At 41.0% G+C, this 22,352-nt stretch overlaps 1 protein-coding gene across 2 annotated transcripts in view; it reads right to left on the bottom strand.

The window, feature by feature from the left end:
* The window catches only part of TRIQK (triple QxxK/R motif containing), a 79,638-nt gene extending 58,530 nt beyond the window's left edge, over positions 1-21,108 (bottom strand). The window contains exon 1 of one of the 2 annotated variants that reach the window (XM_073330588.2): positions 20,525-21,108. The gene's annotated coding sequence lies outside the window, so the exon portion shown is untranslated. The remainder of the gene's footprint in view (positions 1-20,524) is intronic. The other variant, XM_073330587.2, reaches the window with a different exon arrangement.
* Positions 21,109-22,352: the final 1,244 nt, after the last annotated feature.

The following is a 22,352-nucleotide window of genomic DNA, read 5'->3' as shown; positions in this document are numbered from 1 at the left end:
AAGGAATAAATCTATACATGGTAGAAATGGTTACTAACCCTTCTGTACCTGTTTTTCTTTGAGATGTGTTGCACACGTCCACTCTGCTGTATGTGTATGTGTACCCCACCCCAATGCACAGTTGTCAGAATTTTCCCCTTAGCAGTACCCATTGGGGCAGCACGATCACCCTCTGCTGCTTCGTGCAGGCATAAAGCGCGGAGCCACCACTGACCCCCCTCAGCTTCTTCCTATCAGAAAGACTCCAATGGAGAGGGGAAGAAGGGCAGGTCGTGGAATGGACATGTGCTACACATCTTGAAGAACAACAGTTATGGAAAAGTTAGTAATCATTTCTTCTTCTTCAAGTGATATCACAGATGACTCAAAAGCAATCCAATCTGGTGGTGGCTCAGAGCCTATTTGAACAGAGACTGCAGGACAACTTGTCCAAACTTAGCAATGTCTCTAGACTATCAAGACATAGCACAGTGAGAGGCAAACATATGCCATGATGACCAGGTTGTCACTTTGCAAATGTCTAATATGGGAACATGGGCCAGACAGGCCGCAGAAGCTATTTGGGATCTAGTCAACTGACCCAAAACTCTATCCAGAAGCTTCACATTCACCATCTGGTAACATACATAGATATCCAAAATGTGATCCTTTGGGTAGATACAGGACAGACCTTCATTCTGTCCACACATGCTGTGAACGGTTGTGTCAAAGATCCAAAAGGTTTAGTCCATTCTAGATTTAAAAAAAAACTAAAGCTTTTCTAATATTTAGAGTATGAAGCCTCTCCTCACCTTTATAATCATGAGGCTTTGGAAAGAAGGTTGGTAAGAAGACTGCTTGGTTAATCTGAAAACTAGAAACCACCCTGAGAAGAAACCTTGGGTGGAGACGAATGCAAACTTTGTCTATATAGAAAATTGTATATGGAGGACCTAATACCAATGCCCTCAATTCCCCCAGCTGACATAATAGCCACTAAAAATGCCACCTTTATAGAAAGGTGCAACAGGGAGCAGGTCGCTAGAGGTTCAAAGGGGGTGACCCATCAGTTTTTCTAAGACTAGATTCAAGCTCCGTGGGGGAACAGGATTTTGCACCTGTGAAAACAGTCTATCCAGGCCCTTTAAAAATCTTACAGACATAAGGCTGAAAAAAGAGAATGGTTTTCAACAAGTGGGTGGAAGGTTAAGATAGCCACTAAATGCACTCTGATTGAACTAATCGCCAATGTTTAGTGTTTTAGGAACAGAAGATTGTTTCTGTTCAGCACATACAGGACTAAGACCAGGGAAGTTCTCTTCACTCTGACCCAGACAGAGAACTTCTTCCATTTAGCCAAATAAGTACTCCTAGTTGATGGTTTTCTACTATTTAGCAGCACTTCCTGAACAACCCTAGAACATGACTTTTCTGCAGACATTAGCCACAAAGCCTCCGAGTCATCAGGAGAAGGATCTGCAGATTGGGATGGAGGAGGTGACCCTGATTCTGTGAAATCAAGTTCATGTATAGTAGGAATGACAATGGGGGACTGATAGGTTTACTAGCTCCAAAAACCAGTGCTGACAGGGCCATCCCTCAGCATAAGATGAGCCTTGTTCTGCTTAACTTTGCACAGAACTTTGGGCAGGAGAGGAATGGGAAGAAAAGCATACAGGAGCTCATCTGACCACGGCAGTAGAACACATCAGTCAACAAACCTGGACTGTAGCCCACTGTGGAGCAAAACTGGTGTCTTTTGGTGTCTTTTGTTGCAAACTGATCCACTTGGGGAGTTCCCCAGAGCTGGAAAATGGACCTTGCTACATCTGAGTGAAGAGGCCATTTGCAGTGGTTGATGAACAGCCTGCTTAGGCAATCTGCCAATGTACTGTGGATCCCTGGAAGGTAAGCTGCTTTCAGGATTATGAAATTGGCAATGCAGAAGGCCCACAGTAGAACTGCTAAAATGACACAGCAGTGAAGACCAGGCTCCTCTTGGTTTTGTTTTTTTTATAAAACATGGCCACTGTATCATTGGTCATAACCAACAAACCCCTTCCTTTGATTTGTGGAAGAAATGCCATGCAAGCTAACCAGATAGCTTGCAACTCCCTGACATTTATATGCAGACTGAGATCTTGGGAAGACCAGAGATCTTGTGACTGTAGCAGACCCAAATGAGTCCCACCCCTCCTCAACTAGTAAGCTGGTCCGAGGCATCCATGACTAAGATGAGAGATTGTTGAGGCCAGGCAAAGGGAACTCCCTTGAAAACGTTAGCAAGACCTATCCACCAATCTAGGGAGGATAAGACTCAATTTGGAATGTGAACTATCATGTCCATGATGCTTCCTCAATGAAATACACTTTGCACATCCAGCCCCATAGCTCTCTCAAACGTAGCTTCAACAAAACTGTTTTTTGAACCTGAGACAGGATGGACTTCTTCATGTTCATCAGCAAGCCAAGCTCATCTAACATGGGCCGAAAAATGTCTCGCTTTATAAATCAACATGGCTTTATGAGAGGTCCCTGAAAAGGGACAGGGAAGGTATTACTGCGCTTCCACCATGTTAAAAACCTACCAATCTGTTGTGAAGGGGGTGCTGCCGAGATCATTTGCTGCTTTCCCCTTGATGGTACCATTTTGAACAGAACACTAACTGCTGCATCCCATGTTCCCAGATGGTGCAGAGGTGAAGGAATGAGTGTTGGTACCTTGGGCACCACGCAACGCTCTTGTACAGTCATTCAAAGAAGAACAACGAAATACTGGAACTAATCATCTGTATTACAAACACTATAAGATGAATTCTAAAAGTACACTTTTTCTATAATTTGGTTTATTAATATTATAGAACTCATTAGTTTGAACAACAAAATAAACGTAGTTTAAGAATTTGAAACAAAACAAGCTGCCATCCAATATGAACCTTGGTATAGTTGAAATCACTTTTAGTATAACTATTTTTCTTTGATAAATCACTGACTGAACTTAAAGTCTGCTATTATTCAGATTTCTACTATGCCCATCCCCACAGAATCTGGGTGCCCAAGAATATGAGCTAGTAAGAGAGAACGCAATGTGCGGGCTCATACAGATATAGGGCCAGACTGTGCTTGTGAGATCCACATGAAGAGGCCTCCCATGCACTTACCTCCCCCATCCAAAGTAGAAGGGGGAGTCTGCTTGCCTTCACAGCAGCAGTGCCCCATTCTCCTGCCACCCAGGGAAGCCTGTCCATAGTTCTAGACATCGCCAAGTGAGGAAAGGGTAGATAGTAGGTGGAGCCACTTTGATTGTCCTCCAACCTCACCTAGCAGCAAAACCAGAGGAGAATAAATACTGTCAGAGCCTGTATTAACTTTCCTCTATTTCTTATATTAACCCTCCTTGCTCTTAAAGGGGAGTCTCAAGAACAGTAACTGGGGAGCCTCGACAGTGCCATGCTGTCAGAGAGCCACAGGGCAGCACCAGGGGACGCAGAGCTGCTGCAGAAATGCAGGGACTCCACATGGATGGCCCCCTATCCCAGGATGATACCCAAGATCCATGCACATGTTTGGGGATCAGCAAGAAGTGTGGGTCTGACTCATTTTCTTCCACTGTAGGGAATAAACAGATGAATTCAGAGAAAATTCTGAAAAGGGAACGGCATAGATTTTACTGGATTGCAGCTCAGTCCAGAACTGAGGTACCTTAGTCCTCACACTTGCTATTCCAATTCCAGGTTTCTCTTGACCAGAGATGACAAATTAGATTATATTATACATGTGTAGTAATTGGGATTGTACAAATGGGGACTACAAATTTACAACCTAACTCAGGTCTCCAGAGTCTAAATCCACTATCTCTCTATTAACATTATTTTTAAAACCTTCAGAGTAATACATCAAAACGTACAGATGTTCTAAAATTAAAACAGCAAGGATGAAATTCACCCATCACCTTCCAAAATCTAACTAATCAACCTTTTGTATAGAGAACTCCAAATAGACTAGAGCAGTTTGGAATCTACCTCACAACTTGCAGGCAGGCTAGGGACCTGCACACAGTCCCTCTGAGGCTGCTATTCCCACTAATAATCACAGCTTCTTCACACTTTGGTATCACTTTTCTCTACTAGATCCACACAATCATGGTTCCAATAACCAAACACACCAGCTGAGTGTTATATAAGAGGTACTAAGATGCTGTATACAGCTGCTCCCTCTGTATGTTTCTCTCCCCGCCAAGTAACAACACCTGGTTTACCTGGTGCAGTGGGATGCTGGAAATGGATTAATTTTACCCTCTATTCCAATCACCAAAATCTGGCTTTAAATCCATGTGCAAAAAATACATATTAAACCACCAAGACAAGTTTGTCAAATGAGCTATTGTCAATGGCATAACTGTTTTCAAGCCAGGTTCAAAGCACAGTACCAGGAATTATCCCCAGGGCTTATTCATGCATCAAACAATGTAGCAGTTATTTTCACTGTTTGTCCATTTGATCATTTAGGGCCCAATTCTGCTTTTTGCTGACAGTACTGGCCAGAAATCAGCACCCATTATATCAGTGCAAATACACAGTAACTCCATTAACATTAATGGAAGATTTTCATACACTAAGTACATTTAACTCAGTAAATAACCCACATTTAGGTATCTATAGCATATACTAAGCTGAATGAAACTAAAGAAAAAGGATTGCATTTGGTTTTTTTCAGTCCCTCGCCCCCATTGCCCATAAAATCATAACCCAGCTGGGAAGAATGGCAACTGATTCCTACATAATGCTTACACCATGGTAACGGTAATGGAAAATAAAGTTAATATTTCAACTAATAAAGTAGATAATACAAAATTTTATACAGCAAAATCTAGTTTTTTGCTTATTTTATTCCACTGTTAGAAACAACGTTTGACTTGCCTTTTGCACTTTCAATAGCCTAGGAATGTTTTGTAACAAAATGTTAGCTGTGAAAGATGCTTGCAGTTTTAGTACTGTACTGCCAATAAAATACAAGAGTGCAGAAAAATTATTTCCCATTAGTTAAAATATATATTTGGCCTACTTAATATGAGCCACAGAGACATTCCTGTTCATCTGTGTGGTTCAAACTGTCACTGACTCAGGCATCTAGAACCTCTAAAATGCTGTGACTTTTCTTTGTTCTTCAAAGCCATGCAGTAATCATCATTCATTTCTACTGCTTTGATGGTTAGATAGCAAACTCCCGAGAAATCCATAGAGACATTAGCACATACAGCCGCAATGTCTAATAAGACAGCTATTTGCATAAAAGATCAGCCACAATTTAAAATGTGTTATGATAAACGTGGAAGGGGAATAACAGATCTATATTAGCATGTACGAAACCAAGATTGTTTTCACAATTTAATTCCTTGGGAGCTGTGGCTCATCACCTTCCCTTGTAAAGAATTCTGCATTCCCTGAGGAAGTAGCTTGCTATGAGCCAGAGTTAAGCTAAAATATGGATTAATAAGAGATAATATTTATTATTTATGAATCTTGCTGCAGGAATGGTTTCAAACGTAACCATCAGATCAGATTTCTAAAAAGAAAAGATCTGGAACCTTTCTGACTCATGAAATACTTTGAAGCGAAATTGTCACCCCTGTTTAAAACAGAAATTTTTCACACATAAATATATCTACTATTTCCCAAAATAATTCACACCATTTAACAAAGTATGGGCTCAGTCCTGCTTTCACTGTACTCAATAGCAAAATTTCATTAATGTCAGTTGGTGCAGGATCGAGCCCCCTTTCTTGTGTTTTTTTATTTAACCTGAATTCTACACAATCATAAAGTGCTGTACAAACTCTAAACTCTGTGCAGGTTCCTGGAATTTTAATGACTATATACCATTTAAAAACCATCTAAAGGAGTTTGCCACTGTTCTTTTAGATATTGCTAAAAAAACTTAAGGAATAGTTTCAGGTCATTAGAAATCAATGTGAGCTTTCTCCCAGCTCTCAGCTTCTACAAAAATGCTTTTTAAAAAAAAATCATGTACAAGTGATTTGAATGATATTTTGTTTTTTAGTTTGTTTTCAGGTTTTTAAAGGGGAATTTTTTCTTTGATCTTTTTTTCCCTTCTCTTTCCTTGCACCACAAGAGGAGTTCTTTATCTTTTTCTCTCCTGTTCTATCACATCTTGTTCACTATCCGAGATGAAGAAGTTGCCGATATCACACTCCATTGTCAATAATATATTTCTGATTTTGACAATTAATGAGAGCTATAGACAAAGAACTGTTTGAATGTCCATTCAAGATCTGACTATGAGAGAATTTAACTCACTACTGTTGAAATTCACTTCTGTTTTACTGTTCATGGGAATTTCAAAGAATATTATTCTGGCCATCTAAGGGATCATACAGTCCCTTTCATTAATGGAATAGAAACATATTGTGAATGACTAAAAAAAATTAATAAAAAATAAATATAGGGACTATAAAGCACATGGCACTGTGCTTTGTACATTTATGATGCTATATAAATGATTAATAACAATAATAAAATCTTAAGTAGGTTCCACTGTACATACCAAGAGCTGCATGAATGCAAAATTCCATGAAAATGAGACTTGGTGTTGAATAATGTGTTTTGATTCTTCAACTATAAAAGTTTTTTAAATATTAGTATATAGTATTTTTGAACATTAAATATAATTAAAGTTTGGAATGTAATTATTAATTTGACAGAAGAGAAATTAAGAATTTGTGACTGAAAGGACTCCCTGCAGAATGCTAATGTTATGGGCCAAATTTTCAGACACTAGCATCTAAGTCTAATTTACACATGCATCAATATGGATATACTCATAATGAGTACCAAATATCTATACATGTAGCTATCCATCTGCATGTACTACAAATGGATGCCACAAACAGGCAAACACACTTTTTTTATTTATGCAATGTAGGCCTATGTTTTCAAACTATAAAGGCAGCTGAGTCTTAACTCAGTCTATAACTCCGAGTTTGATTTAAAAATCTATAGAAGTCAATAGAAAGAGTTCCACTGACTTCAATGGACTTTAAATAGGTCTTTTGTCAATAAGTTGCATAGTCAGTTGAATAAACACAGTTTTTTAATAGAGTTAAATTAGCCAAAGGAGGGAGACCATAATCATCCATAAGTGCAGTGGGAAAACATTGCTAGTGACAAAAAAATCTAATACATTAAATAAGGACAACAGAACGAAGTGCTAAAACAAACCTCATGGCCAACTAGAAGTCACAGCTGCCGTCACTATGGTGCATGATAACTCAGAACTTCCTGGCAGCAACAGAACTAGAACTCATATCCTATTGCTTTCAGACAGACACCTACCACTTTAGGCAAAGGAGAAACTCTATTATCTGTTAGTAATATTGTGCCTATGGCACACAATAGAGCAATTCTGATTTTACCTAATAGGAATGGCAAAAATACACAGCACCCTAACTCAATGTTCTATATTCCTTAGTTCATTTCAAAATCCACAACAAATGAAAAACAAATTAAGTATCTTCTTCAAAAAGAGTTTAAAATATTTTATTAGACACCGAATACTAAAGATAAGGATTAAAAATATAACGATTGATTTTGATCATGTGAGAAAAAATATTATTTTAATTAAAATACAATTCTGATAGGATTTAAATCAAGATGTTCACATCAGTCAAATTTGATAAAAAAGGGGACATCTGTACAAAAATAAATGGCTTGTTTCCACTCTCACTCAAGTCGTTGCTCCAGGGGGAATTCTGCGCCACTGTGCTTATTCAGAATTCATGTCCCCCACAGAAAAATTACTGCTGATGGAGAAGGAAAGGAAAACTGCAAGAGCAGTCACATGACCCTCCCCAGCCACACAGGCACATCCTTTCATGCACCTGGAGCAGCCAGCAGAGAGATAAATCACCGTGGAAAGAGGGGCTGGGGATGCCCCAGCTGGTAGCTCTTACCCGGGCTCAGTTGCTAGTCACAGCTGGGATGGGAGTGGGGAAGGACAGGACTTCCTCATCCCCTGCAAGGAGCAGCCAGGGCCAGGTCAGACTCACTCCCAGAAATCTCCCCCAGCTACAGGAAGCTCTGCACACACACACCCTGCCGCTTCCTGCCCACATCGCTCCTCAGCCGCAGGGGGAGGGGTCACTGCACAGGGAACTGCTCCCCCGTCTGCCCAACCCCTGTGCATCTGGACCCTCCCCAGACCCACTGGCCAAGCCCCAACAACCTGCATGCAGCCCCCCACCCCACCTACCTGCTTCCCCCTGCATTCGGACCCCTGCCTCTCCACTCAGATAATCCCCCGCTGAGCCCTCGCAATTGAACCCCCAACTGGATGAGTCCCACCCCCCTGATGAGCCTCCCACACCTGGACCCTCACCCCACCGAGCCCCAACCAGCTGCACCTAGACCTCCACTCCATCAAGGCCCACTCTCCCAACACCCAAACCCTCCCTGCCAAGACCCATCCTCCCACACCTACACCTTCCCCCACCACTGGGCCCCAACAACCTTCACCTGGATCCCCCTGCAGAATCCCACCTGGATCCCCCTGCATTCCTCCTGAACCCAGAACCCCCACAGAGCCCCTGTGCATCCATTTAATAGCACCTGGGAGCTGCAACCCACAACAAGGCCTCATTAAGCTTTGGTTTTTCTGGAATCATAGAATATCAGGGTTGGAAGGGACCTCAGGAGGTCATCTAGTCCAACCCCCTGCTCAAAAGCAGGACCAATCCCCAATTAAATCATCCCAGCCAGGGCTTTGTCAAGCCTGACCTTAAAAACTTCTAAGGAAAGAGATTCTACCACCTCCCTAGGCAACGCATTCCAGTGTTTCACCACCCTCCTAGTGAAAAAGTTTTTCCTAATATCCAACCTAAATCTCCCCCACTGCAACTTGAGACCATTACTCCTTGTCCTGTCCTCTTCCACCACTGAGAATAGTCTAGAACCATCCTCTCTGGAACTACCTCTCAGGTAGTTGAAAGCAGCTATCAAATCCCCCCTCATTCTTCTCTTCTGCAGACTAAACAATCCCAGTTCCCTCAGCCTCTCCTCATAAGTCATGTGTTCCAGACCCCTAATCATTTGGAATATGGAATAATATGGAATTTACATATATTTTGATGTAAAGATGGACTTTCATCTGAACAAAATTTTAAGATTCAAGACTGTGAAAATATTAATGCCTTCACTAGAAAATATAACCCATTTTTAGGTGTGGGGAAATAGCTACTCATGGAGGAAGTCCATGTAGAAAGGACATATGTGTTTCATGAGTAATAGTATATTATATATCATATCTATCTACCTATTCATATGTGTGTGTGCGTGTGTGTGTATATGATGTTTTATTAATGTATTGATTGTAGCATATTAAAATGCCTTTTTCATAGTAATTCTTTAATATATCCAATAAAAATATGTTACTTACATGGCATTGGCATATAAGTAGTCATAGACTTTGGTTCCATGTGGAAGAGGGGAAGTCTACCTGGGTTTCTGTATCTCTTCTCACAAAGCCCCACAAAACATATGGACTCTGCAATCACACAAAGGAGGATTCTACCCCATCTCATTTATATGCATAAACATTTGAATTTGAGCTTACACGAAAAAAGTTCCAGTGCTTGTTATTGTCAGACACATACCCCAGATCCAGCAAAGAACTTCAACATGTGTTTAATTTAAGCATGTCAGTAGTCCCGCTGGAGTTAGTAGCATTACCCAAGTTAAGTATGTATCTAAATGCTTTGCTGCATGTGGGCCTAAGTCTGATATAATAGAGAAAGCAACAGCAACATTTTTTCTCTTACTGGGCTCTCAGTATATGGTCTGCTGGGGCTCTCAGTACAAGCTGTCCTATATCTTAAAAATTCAGACTTCTGTTCAATGTAATATACTATATTCACTTAAAAATACTGAATGTCTGCAATCAAAAAAGAGTCTCTACCCTTCTGACACTAAAAGAAGAAAACCCTCTCAGGTAAACATACTGCAGAGGGTTTTAATGCCTCCCATTGTGTGGCAGTTAGCCTTGTCGATGTACAAACTACAAACAAAACACTGTTTTTATACCTGCTCTAGAGGGGCAATTATCTATTTGAATACAGATCAGAAGCATCTCTCAGAACTGGAAGATGGAAAGAATGCCAATGAATGAAGACAACATGGCTAACATATTAATATTACTCATTTTCAAGATCTTTATTTTAAATTTACCTTAAATTCTATAGTTTTCCATTAAAATATATAAAATCAGATAATATTATATATGGTTTTCATCATCACACAACACAAAAATGAAGAACTGGTGGGGGGTTCTCTCTGAAAGAAAAATTATATGATATATATGAGTACATGTGATATTTAATGCTAACTTTTTTTTAAATAATGTGACCTATTATATACGGTATTTGATATATATAAGTAGCATTAAAAGCAAACACAGAAGCTGTACCATGTTGATTGTGATTTGAGGGTAGATAAGGAGAGCAAAGGCATTTGTCACTCTTATACAACATGAAAATAAAGCATGCACCTTTTACTGTGCAAGTTAAAAGCTTATTGAGTCAAGAGGAATGACTAGAATCAATTATTTCTTCTGCCTCAGTGATTCAAGATATCAACAGCAAACAGTCTGCAGTATGGTTGAATATAGGCACTTTCATTCCCTCTTTGATCCTTCACATCCACGCCTTCATCTTTCATTTCCTTTGATGAACTAGGGAATCATTTAAATTAAAACTACCATGCTATAGGGTCGTACACCTCAAATTTCAAAATTAACTACATTCTTCTGAGCACTCTAGTTATAATAACTTAAGATTTTACAATTCATGTATTTAATAGAGAATTATGTTGTTTCACTGGTATCTCACTCCATGGTATCAAAAATGTTATTTTGCTCTGCTCAAGTATTAACTAAGGGGCAGCACAACTCTCCCTACTCTGCTAAAAACCAAGGATAACCCTGTCTTCTCCCTTTCCCCAGCTTAGGGAAGTGCACCACATTTCCCCTCTCCCTCCCAATTTTTCCCACGCTGGGGTCCCAACAGGTCAAAGTTTAGTTTGCTTGGGTGCAAACTTTAAAATGTTTGGATTTAAGTGTAAGCTTCATTCTGAATTTCCTGCATTTAGAATGTTTGATTTGGGGATAGTTACAATTTCCCTTTAACAAACTGATCCTGAATTACTGGTACGTATTCTCAATCTTAACTTCATTTTAAGATAGCGATTGTCCGGGATAGTGGAAGGAGAAGTGAGAATCTCAGTAACTGGACCTTCCCACCCTGGCAGCCCACCATAAATTGGAGGCTGGGAGACCTGGAGAAAATACCAAAATAAATAAGGCCACTGCTCAAAAGCTAGAAGTCAGACAAATTTGTTTCTTTGGCGAATCCTATCACCACAGTATGATGCAATGTCAAATCACCACCAAGGTCATAATGATCAATAAAACTGGTGACCAACCTTTCCTATTTTGATATTCTTTAACCACTGTCTCACTTTGTACCTAGAAAAAAAACGGGTAAAGGCTGAAAGCAAGTTACAAATGACAGAAGCAAATAATATTTCAATACACATGGAGATAACTGTAACACTTCAGCAAAACTGAATTATTAGTTCCATTCTGAAAACTAGTCTTTGAAAGGATTTAAAAGGTAACCTTTCCAGCCTATGTTCAGAATGAATATTTTTCCCCTCTCTTTGAAACTACCACAACTCAATAAATATTAAATAAACTGATTTATGAATGAAAAAAAGTTTCATGCTCCTTTGTTGCGCCTCATGTTGTATTTGTTATTCAGGAAAGTGAATTAGCTTATACAAATATTTTAGTCAGAGTAAAAGAAATAATAAATGCACAAATAGTTTTAATTTGGATTTAAAAAAAAAAACTGATTAAAAACACCATAACCTGTTAGGGTATGTCAAAACAGCAACTAGGCAGAGTCCACCTCGCAGGATCCCAGAGCTCAGGCTCCAGCCCAAACCCGGAAGTCTACTCAGCAATGAAACAACCCAAGCCCCAAGAGCTCGAGTAGGCTGGCACAGGCCAGCCACAAGTGTCTAGCTTCTGTGTAGACATACCCTTAATGTTCTCAAATGGAGATCAGAAGACAAAATGAACATACATATCCTAATCCAACATTCTTCTGTAAATTTTTCTTTAATTTTGGCTATGAGAAACGAAGATGTAATTCTACTGGATTCTCCTCCCAGATGTAAAATTAAAACGTTCAGCTGATCTTAGGTCCTCCACTCAAAGCTCCAGTCATAATCCCAGAATAATTCAATTAAAGTTACATATCAAAATTGGACCAAATCCTTTGCATGGACCAATGGTCCACTGAAGATACAAATGCTGGTAACTAGCAGAAAAAGTAGCAACCTGCTTACTTTATAACAACAAAAGCCCTGGCCTCACTTTAGTGCTGCATGTTTTCACTATTTTGTGCTGCACAATTTCAACCGCATTTGCTCAAAACCAACAGTAGCAAAAGGTGGCATTCTGAAGGCTTTTTGCTTATATCCTGCATTGCAGCTGTGCATGCACTTACTATCGGCCTATTGGTCTAGACATTGCTAAACTTTACCATTGTTAGTTTGAACTGTCATGCTTGGTATTTCTGATATTTTTGAATAGGTCAAAAAGTGGGAGGTGCAGCATAGGAGTCACCTATCTTAGCTGTACACCCTCTGGGGACTGCCTCGTGCCATGGATCAGAGAGACAGGACTTCAAAGTTTTCGAGATGTAGCTAGGAAAATTTTAGCTAAATTTGGTATAACATGACTATCTCCTAACTGGATTAAGGTCTGTCTAACTCTGTTTTTAAAACCATGACCATGTATTACCTTCCCCGTTATATATATACAACTTCCACCAACATTTCAGTCAATGCTATAATAATTAAAATATATTAGAATACTCTGTAGGCATAATAGCTGGGATCATGACTAGGGTCCTACCAAATTCACAGTACATTTTGGTCAATTTCACGGTCATGGATTTAAAAAATCATAAATTTCATGATTTCAGCTATTTAAACCTGAAATGTCACATTGTTGTAATTGTAGGAATCCTGACCCAAAAAGGAATTGTGGCGTGGTCACAAGGTTATTATAGGCGGGGGTTGCGCTACTGCTACTCTTACTTTTGCGCTGCCGCTGGCGGCTGTGCTGCCTTCAGAGCTGGGCAGCTGGAGAGCAGCGGCTGCTGGCAGAACTGCCGCCAGCAGCAGTGCAGAAGTAAGGACGGCATGGTATGGTATTGCTACCCTTACTTCTGTGCTGCTGATGGCAGGGCGCTGCCTTCAGAGCTTGGCACCTGGCCAACAGCTGCCCCTCTCTGGCTGCCCAGCTCTGAAGGCAGCACAGAATGGTGGCAATGCTGTGACCCCCCCTAAAATAAGCTTGCAACCCCCCTGCAACTCCCTTTTTGGTCAGGACTCTCAATTTGAGAAACACTGTTTTCCTCTGTGAAATCTGTATAGTATAGGGTAAAAGCACACAAAATACCAGATTTCACAGGGGGAGACCAGATTTCACCATCTGTGATGCATTTTTCATGGCCGTGAAATTGGTAGGACCCTAGTCACAACCCAATACGCAGTTCTGTATTTGATTTCTGGACCTCAGACCAGTTAGCAATGGGAAAGTTGGGACATTTGTGAAAGCGAAACCTTCAGTCTCTACGATGCGAGCATTTAATGAGGTGCTACAGGGACAGGAAGATCTTTTCAGAAGCCATAGCCCAAAATAAAATAGTCCACTTTAACATCCTGGGTGCACTTCTCTAAACATTAGAAGTTAGCTCACACCCTTGGCTGGCGACAAAAGGAGAACATGTGCTTCAATATTACCATAAGGTTTTATGAGAGGGGGAAAAATACAGTGTCCAAAATATAGCCTTACAGTTTCTACATACAACAAAGAATACCAGGGTATTCAATAATATAAATCTAGGCCAGCTTGCATCAGAGCAAATAAATGAACAGATAAAATACAATACCAATATGAGAAATCTAACAAAGGCTACTCTCTTCCTAGTACTATCATTTTGTTCCACCACTACTACACCCTATGTCCTATTACCCTGTAAGCAGGCTTGAAGAGCAGAGAAGAGCTATATCAATTTTGTGTAGGAGTTTAATTACAGTTGTTTCCATTTTATTGCAGGATTATGAGTGTGTAATGCTACCCCTCCACACACAGAAACACACACCCCTTTGCTGAGACCTTAGCTTTACTACTCTGATGGGCTTTCATACAGGCTGTGTTAATTAAAATTGATACAGTAACTCCTCACTTAACGTTGTAGTTAAGTTCCTGAAAAATGTGACTTTAAGCGAAATGATGTTAAGCGAATCCAATTTCCCCAGAAGAATTAATGTAAATGGGGGGGTTAGGTTCCAGGGAAATTTGTTTTTTGCCAGACAAAAGGCATTATATACATTTTAAACAAGCAATTTAATACAGGTACTCTACTATAGTTGGGAGGTGTCCCCACCTTACCCCACACAGGCATAGCCTACTGGCACTGCAGGCAATGAAGCAGCCAAGGAGACTGAAGGTGCCGTAGGCTAGCAGAAGCACCTTGCGCAGCAGTAGCGGCAGCTTCCCAAGCACAGGCACCAACTTTGCCAGGGGCTGGAGGTCTCAAACATCGGCCCGCCCACTCCGCAACTTCCCCCAAGCTCCGACCCTTAACCCGCTTCCTCTCCTCCCCGCTCCACCTCCTCCCCCTTTAGGAGGAGGGGAGGAAAATCACTAGTCAGGTGCTCAGGGAGTGGCTGAAGAGGTAAGATGCAAATGTTAGTCTAATTTTTTTGAAAAACTGTGAAGCAAAGTAGTGAGCTCATTTGTACCAGTATGTCAATACAAAGAATGTTCTTCTAGCTACCAACTATTTCATGGCAGTGATGGTGTCTGAGCTTTTGACAACAGACCGATAGATTTGCTGCAGACTGTGGATGCACTGAGCTCTTTCCTGTAGGAGTACAGAAACATACTGTTCCTTAGCCTTGAAAATTACTTAGGGAAATGGTGCAAATTCTATAAAGTCCTTCTATGGTCAAGACATAGAATTTAACAGTCTGTACAATACACATTTTCTGTGTACAGTAAGTGGCAGAATGCAAGTGCTCTGAATTCTTGACTATTATTTTGTTCTGCATATATGGTTATGTTTTAGTACTCTACCCACATTTACATCATAATTTCCATGGATATATATAAACTCAGAGAAAGACAAACAGTTTCTCTTTACATGTAGAACTGGAAGAATTCATCCAACAGCTTTGCTTTGTAAATCATTTCAGGTCTATTCTATTAAAGCCATAAAGGATATTAGCAAGTGCACTGGGACCTTTTGTACGAAATTATTATGCTTTGTTACTTTAAGAGGCTACTAATATTATTTAATCTCATGGAATACTTAAAAAAAGCAACTTCCAATTTAAATTAAATTTTCATCTTTAACTAATGGCTACACGCTGATTTTCCAGATATTCCTATACCTATCTGGCCTAGTGGTTTTCTGCATTGCTTTCGTAATTAGATATCAAATCATCTTGTCCTATCTTTCTCAATAAATAGGTGACAAGTAAGTTAATTACAGTAGTCAGAGGGTGCAGTGTTCACTCTTCCCTCTGAAAATTACAGAAAGATCTGTTTATAATGTTCATAATAGTTACATTTGAATAGTATACGCAAAAAACCCCATATGAATACAACATTAAAACTGGGGGGCCTGATCCTCAAGATGGTGAAAATCTGAGTAGCTCTGTTGAAGTCACACCAATTCACACCAGCCAAGGATCTGACTCTCAGATTTTAATCAAACAGAAGATGGAGAGTGCACATACACATTATAGCAGCAACTTCCATTACACATTCACAAACAATGTAAGGAGACCTGCTATGCATGCGCCTCTACAGCATTAGAAAGAAATCACCAGCCTGGCAGCCTTCTCATCCGGTTCAACTGGGAACCACATGAACAGGCATAACAAGTTCATGGGGTAGAATATGGACATGCCAAGACCCTCAGGCCCCCTCCCAAGAGCAGCAACTGAAGGCAGAGACAGCAAATCAGGGCCTTACAGCCAGCAAATTCTAAGCCTACCCTCCCAGAAGAGGCTTCACAGTTCACTGACTTTGTAATTCTCTCTACTCTGAATCTTGAGAGGTCTATTTTTCCCCTCAATTGCCATAGGCTCTTGACACCCTCTTCATTTCACCCCCTCTTAACTATGAAAACCTCCATCTGCCCAACCTTACTCTCCCTGGTTATTATGTGTGTTACCCTCCTTCTCCTTCCCCTCACCCACTTCTTTTCCCATTCTATCTCCCTCTCTTTACTCACTCCCTGATTATGCCTCCCTCTTCTCTTCCCCACTTCAGTCCAACCGCAGCACCACAACCAAAACCCACTCTCTAGAAGGCAGGTCCTCACTTGGTGTAACTCAGTATAGTTGAATAACTAGTCAAAATTCACATTTCCTAATTTTGTGAGTGCTTGACTTTACAACCTTAACGTTCTTTTAATGCAGCCTTTTGGATGTAATTTCCTAAGTTTTTAAAGAAGCAAATTTCAAAAACAGAAATTCTATCAGGTAGCATCATATTCATACACACATGGGTCATCAGCAGGGCTGGAACTTTTAGATCCAGTACACACCTCTAACTCTTGAGACAGCGTAACGGACAGGAGTAGTAAATTGTCAGTCTCTATGTAGACCAGCCACTAGGGGGAATGAGAGACACACTTTGCCAGTGGGGTTCAAAGCATGGAGGCATTAGAGATTCTCATCACAACAGATATAAGATTTTTTTTAACATGGGCAAAGCAGCATATTTTCCTCTAATTTTGTTCTCAGAAATGGCTCAACCTTATGTTGAAGTCTTACAAAAAAAAAATAATAATCTGCCTGAAGTAGACATCACACATGAAAAATTTCAGTCCAAACAGGTAAAGTTTAGCAAAGTTATAAGCAACTGAAAACAGGGTTTTGCCAATGGAAAGAGTCAGGCAACCTTAATGACAGGTGGCAGTAGCAATTCAACCTATAATGAATTTAATGTTAAAGTTGAGATTTCAAAAGTCAGAAAATTAAATATGCCTGTTGGGCATACTGGGCATATGATTTCCAATTTCTGTCATACATATCGCAAGAAAGAAACAATGCTGTTTTCTAAGTAGGTACCATTGTTACATACTCACCTCTCAGAGTAGAGCTGCACTTTAAGGTGAGATTTGAACAGAGCTGTAGATATGTAGTATACTGAACACAGAAATGCAGCGGCCGTTTAAAAACAAACAGCATTTAAAACAGGAAGTGAAGAATAACAAAATCACTTGAAATTGTAGTGGAGACAGAGTGAAGTCAATGGGACTAATCAATACAGGAAGTTAACTATGAGAAGCAATTATCATGGGCCCAGTTATCTTTTTTTCCTTATTTATACCAAATAGCACAACCCAAGAGAAAATGATGATTGAAACTTGGAAATATTTTACACTTTCCATCTGATCAGTATTCCCACTATATTAAAAATTGAACTAACAGAGCAATGTTTGTATAATTCAGAATGTAAAAGGTTTTTTTTAAATAGATTCGAATGGAATTACACCAGGATTTTGCCCATTAGTTAGAAGACACTAACCCACAGACAGCACTCCCTACAGCAGATAACAAATTGGCCTATATGAATAACAATGTCTTCCTTGTTTAAGATATTGTCCTTTCTGGTCTACCTTATGGACCTCCTCTTCCCACTGCCATTCTCTATATTTATCTAGCATCCACCTTTAATCTGTCCCTTCTCTCAAACTTTTCACTTCTGGTGCAAGAACTTTCTCTGATGTAGCTTCTGCCATCTGGAACAATCTTACTGTATCTATTCAATTTGCCAGCTCTTCATCTATTTTCTAATTTAATGTTATCACTTCTTTTCCGACTATGCGTCCTTATTCCTCTTTACCTCTTTTGTTGGACTTAGACACTGCATGGTGATGAATTAATAATACTATCACTGTTCTATGTTTGAGATTGCAAGCACAATACAGCAGGGATCACGTCTTCTTTGTTTTGTATAGCACCAAGCACAGTTTTGACACTCAAATAAATAATAATTTATTCACATACTGTTCTGCATTTAGCTCTGCAAAGTTTCCTGGGATATATAAGCTATGCAAAATAAAGTTGCATAGTACAACTGGAATAGATGGTTAGCAAGGTAAAAACAAGCAAAATAATACTAAAGTTGATTGCTAAACCTATTGCTTAAGGAAATCCAGAAGAAATGTAAAACAAAGAAATTAGCATCCTCCATTTTAAGAACGCCTGGGGTAAATGTTTAGTCAATCCTCTGAATTATAGTGGTAGGGCTACATGCAGCTAGTGTAACAAAAGCACCTGGGGTGCCATGACATTTTCTCATGACCTGCAAACATAATTCAAACTGAAAGAGTAAAAATGTATCTCTAATCATAGGCAGTTGCAGACAATTTTAGGATACTAAGGCTGCATTCATGTGTGTCCTTCCTAAGAAAACACATGCTAGGGCTTTTTCTTCTTCTTTCAGCCTTTGCCACAGACCACCTAGGTTTGTCATTACATGAAACAAAGTTCCTTTATGAATGGCAAATGACATTTAATTTCATTCCTTAGACTGGGTTTCTGTCTCATCTTCAGTATTAGAAAAATAACTACTCACTCATTCACATGTCAAAGAATATTTCAACACCAAAACTGCATATTAAAGAGCAATAACATGAACTGTGTTTCTTCATCTTCTCTACCAACATTTCCATGCTGTTTATACAGTTAGTGCACAATACTGCAATGATATATGAGATCATCAGTATGGTGATGTGAAAATAGTTTCAGTGTCTGTGATTGATAAAGTGTGGAGGTATTAAAACATTAAAAAAGTTAATCTTTGTAATAATCTCCTGAAAAGTTTTTTATATTAATTTAAAGCATTGATCATTTTAATATTTAATCATTGCAGACTTCATTTGAAATTAAGGTATCCATAGCACTAAAAAGCACTTTTCATTTTAAAAAATGATCGGTCGTGTATCCTTCATATAATTCTCTTCATTTTTTTTTACTTAGTAAAAATAGGGAACCAGTTAGCAAATGAAACATTATTTATAAGAGAATACCCAAAACATTTTCGACAGGGATTGTGCCAGAACATATACATTTCTGTAGTTTCACAGCAGAAAACACAATCTTGTTTCTCAGAAGTACATATGTACTATGGTGTATGTATGTTGGTTTTTGTTGTTGTGTTGGTTACTGGAGGATTTTGGGGGGGCAAGGGAAGTAGAGATAGCCAGCGTGGGTGAGACCTACACTATTTGCACACCACTTTCTTTATATGACTCATTCAGATATTTTATCTGTGATAGAATAGGGAACCAGGGCTGTCCACTATGGTACTCGCCATTATAATCAGACTTTCCCTAGAAATACTCTTTGAAACATTCACCATCCTAACTTCAAGGAAAGTTCATAAAGGCACTGCAAGATATCCTATTATAAAAAGCGTATTCTCTGTAATTAGGAACTTCTGTTGCATAGTAAAATATTTTTGAGTGGTTAATATGAAAAGATATCCCAGACAAACAACCAAAAAACTTCCTAATTCCTTTTCTGGGGAAGAGGGAAGATTTTAACCACAATTCAGTGTAAACTTGCGGGGTGAGGGGTGTCAACAATTACTTTGGATCAACAATTACTTTGATTCACTCTTTCTCCTCCATATCACAAAGCTAACGATCTGGCATGTTGTGCTTGAGAAGCTCCAGAATGAAAGACCGAAGAGCTTCAGTTCAGAATATAAATAATTTGTCAGAGGAGTATTTGGGAATTTGCATGATGCATGCCCCAATCCTAGCTCAAGTTAATGTTATTAGTCCCTTATTTTCAATAAGCACTAAACTCACTCAGGATTTTGTATAAAGATATATATCTGGCTTCAAATTACAATTTGCCACCATCAGTTTTGCAACCAGAGCTGTGGAGCAGCTAAAAAACAATAAATTAAATGTGATAAATGAATTCATGATTTGACACCTGGGCTGCTCCTATCACAAGCAGTTCATGGATAGTAAGTAGTATTTAATATTGAACTCCATGAAAATAAACAAACTTACTTTCACTGGGAGATATATTACCAGGTTCAGTAGTATTCTCCATTTAAATAAAAACAATCTGACTCAAAGCACTATATCCTTAAAGCACTTTAAATTTTTGAAGTTTTCTGTTTTCAGCAACGAAATAGTCATTTAAGACTATTTAAAGTCCAATTTTGAGTGGCCTTGTTTCGACTGAGCAGGCTCACATTAATAAATCAAAATGCTAAGAGAATTCACTATTTGGTAAGGAACAAGGATAGAGGGGAACAATGGCCATTTCCCAGAAATGCAGAATAACTCCCAGCAGAATGATCAGTTGCCACAGCGAGCCTTGTTCTTCATCTTCCTTGTGTTCATGTTTAAAATACTGACCTGGGGCGGTGTTATATCTCTGAGAGCTCCACGTAGGCACAAACCACGTCCTCCTAGGAGGGTAAATTGGGCTGATTCGAGATCAAACGCAATCATGCCAACCCCAGCGTCTGCCAAGGAGCGTCTTTGGGGAACAAACCCCTCCTGCCCCGTAGGGCCTAGCACGCTTTGGGGAAGTGAAGTGACTCCTCAAAGGGGCTCGTTGGCAGAGAGGCAGCTAATTCGTTGTAAGCATCAGCCACTGCTGCAGCCCTCAAAGGCCCCCGTCGCCAGCTCCAGAGCCCGGCGGGGAGGAGCCGGGACCAGAAGGGACGGCTCCGCACAGGGCACTGCCCACACCTGCTGCCTCCAGCGCTGAGCCGCCCTGCCTGCCACGGCCGGAGGGAGTTACGGTGAAGGCGGGGTGCGAGTGTACAGGGACAGGCCGCGGGGCTAGGGTGACACAAGTGCAGGCTGTGGGCTCGCTGCACCCCCGAGGCAGCCTAGCCCCGATCCGTTCCGGGCACTCCACGCACCACCCCCTAACTGGCACCATTTCGCCCAGGGCCTCTCCCGCCCGCAACCAAAATGGCCGCCCCGAGCAGAGAGCCGGGGAACGTCACTTCGCCTAGATTGGCAGCGCACCTGGACCAATCGCGGCAAAGAGAGTTCTGCTCGACCAATGAAGAGAAGGCAAAGGTGGAAGAGGGCGGGCCACCGAGGACGCGGGCCACGCCCGTGCGATGATCCGCTAACGGCGGCCGCACGCGCTGGTCCGAGACCGCCGGGTGAGGCGACAGCCCTGGGGGAAGCGCAGTGACAAGGGCTGCGGCTGGGCCGGAGCGCCCTAACAACGTCAGCAGCGGCTCGGTACCTCCTGGGCTGAGCGGGCAAGCTCCGCCTCCTCCTGCCGTCGCTGGGCGGACTTCTCGGGCCAGGGCCTCCCGCGCCGCCCCCACCCAGCCACTGGAACAGCCTCCCCCTGCCGCCGCGGGCGAGCCCAGCCGCCCCACCCCGGCCTGCGAGGGCAGCCTGGCGGTGGCGGGCTCCAGCGTCCGCGGCCCAGCCGCAGAGCTAGGCGGGAGCTGCGGGCTTCTGGGTCCCGTTGGGGAACCCAGCCCCCCTGTCCGGCCTCTCGGGGCCCTGCCGTTGGACACGCGCCTCCAGGGCAGGAGCGGGCTCCCCACCAAGGGAGCAGCACCTGCGCTCGCACGCTTGGCAGGTGCCTGTTCCGAGCCCTGTGGAACACGTGGCCTCTTCATGAATTAGATGGGTCAGTGCTTTGTACTTTATTCTAGCCGTAAGGTACCTTGCACCTGGATGTCTAAGCAGTGCTCGCCTACCTGCCAACTCTGCCTGTTTACGAGGGATCATCCCTATTTTTTTACACAGTTCTTGGTGTCCAATGTAGTTCAAAGTCATCCATATTTTTCTTTGCTAACATCCTTATTTATAGCTTTCTGGTGGTGGCAGGTATGTATCTGTTGTGTTTATTATACAAACTGGATAGAACTATAAATACAACCTCCTCCATTTCTCCCCAAACAGGTCAGCCTGATCAAAAAGCCTATTTCACTGGCATGTTAGTTGATATTCTGGCAACAGAAATTAGGAATCTGTCACAGTTACGCCTGTTACTATTTTGTTTTGTTTTTATTATTGGCATAGTGCCAATAGTGCTAGGTCTTTTCAAATGTATTTGCTTTGTTTTGACATAAAACAATAAAGAGCACCCACACTCAGGCTCTGAGCACCCCACCAGTTATTTAAAATTACAAAACCAAATACACAGTTCAGTCAATTCATAATCCAGTGCTACCACTCCTGTACATGAACCTCTACTTCAGTC

Source organism: Lepidochelys kempii, chromosome 2, assembly GCF_965140285.1.
Source record: "Lepidochelys kempii isolate rLepKem1 chromosome 2, rLepKem1.hap1, whole genome shotgun sequence".
In the NCBI taxonomy this organism is placed as follows: domain Eukaryota; kingdom Metazoa; phylum Chordata; order Testudines; family Cheloniidae; genus Lepidochelys; species Lepidochelys kempii.
The sequence above is the reverse complement of the archived record's forward strand: the minus strand, read 5'-3'. Positions and strand labels throughout refer to the sequence as shown.